We start from the raw sequence: 1675 nt of genomic DNA on the forward strand, positions 1-1675 counted from the left end.
TGCACTCCACGGAGTTTTATTAAATATCATAGACAGTACTAGGACCCACGCTATCCAGGCTGCCACAATGGAGATACATGCACACCGATGTATCCATAATAGCGATTTTTAAAACTTTTTTCAAGGTCTGCAAACATAGTTTATTATCGGAGACGGCATTAATGCCAATCAGCCATGTTGCGGATTGAGTTATCCGAAGAGATTTGATTTATACATATGTCTACACATTGGCTAACTGATAGCCAATAAATATCAAACTTGATCGACTCTGTAGCATTCTCTGGAATCGCACAAAAACACATGCAAAAAAGTACAATGTTTTGATCTTAACTTATATCGTTCTCAAATAATAGAAAGTTATCGCCAAATAGCCGAATAAAAAAGTCCTGAGAGACATTAATGCTTTTGAAGCCATTCAGTATCGCCTGTAGGCCTGGATACCGCGTTAAAAACAGGAGAGGATATAAACCACGCTGTAGAGCATTTTACAAATACAATTCACGTTGTAAAAGTGTTTTTAAATGTAGTAGTATTTTCCTTCCCATCTGGTAAAACTCAATCGGTTATTTAGATGTAACGTTCTTTTTTTATTACAATAATCCATTTCTGTATTTTTCCATTTTTGTATTTTTCTATTGACAACAATGTCCTTCAACGCATTTTAAACCTTCAAGAGTTTATTGTTTTATTCCATCATAAACCTTGATTCACGGCCATATGTCAACTATTTCTAACATAGCTAAAGTCCACTGACATTTATAAAGCTTCCCTTTAGATTATCCTTATACAACCAAGCTTTTAAATGTGACTCTTGTTCGTCAATCGATGTAGTACTGTTCGTGTATTTGGTCACCTCTAAGTATCCTTGAAATTTACCTTGCAGGGAAATTCGAAAATTCATAGGCCTTTGTCTCTGCCACTGTCCAATTATGCCTTTTATTACCCATTCCGCGTTCTTTGTGATAGGTATAATGTCCGCAGTCATGGCTGGTTGTCTACTCTAGGAAAAACAATAATAAATTGTAACATTTTGTGTCGTGTTTAAAATTGTAATTTCTGTGTACCAACCATCCTCTGGGTCATATCGATAAAAAGTTCCCCTAAATGGCTTTGGTAATATAATTAATTTTCTTATATTATTTTATGAATATTATTTACATTTATATTATATTTTAAATCATAAAATACTGATCTGCTTCTTTTATTTATGTTTATGGATATGATGGTGCCAAGGTATGGGAAGCTGGTGACGAACTCGATTGGGTTCCCATGTATGTTGATGTTTCCTTGGTTGGTTGATACGCATAGCTTTTGTTTTTGCTACGTTTATCTACGTTTATTATCCGACGCTGCTGGCTATCCTGACGAGGATACTTTGTATCTGTATGTCGCCGAGTCTGTGAGAGATAAGACAGATGTCGTCTGCATAGTCCAAGTCCTCAAGGTGCCTGGTGAGGCTCCACGTAATTCCGCGCTTGGACGAGCATACATCGCTCATTAACTCGTCGACCACGATGTTGAAGAGTAGAGGTGGTAGCGGGCATCCTTGCCGAATTCCGGTGTTCGTCTGGAAAGGTGCACTTGTTTTCCCGTTGTGCAGTACCGCTAGGTTGGCATCGACATACATCGATTTGATGATAGCGATGAGATTAGCAGGTACTCCTTTCCTTGCAAG

This window comes from Drosophila teissieri, unplaced genomic scaffold (genome assembly GCF_016746235.2).
Source record: "Drosophila teissieri strain GT53w unplaced genomic scaffold, Prin_Dtei_1.1 Segkk19_quiver_pilon_scaf, whole genome shotgun sequence".
NCBI lineage: Eukaryota > Metazoa > Arthropoda > Insecta > Diptera > Drosophilidae > Drosophila > Drosophila teissieri.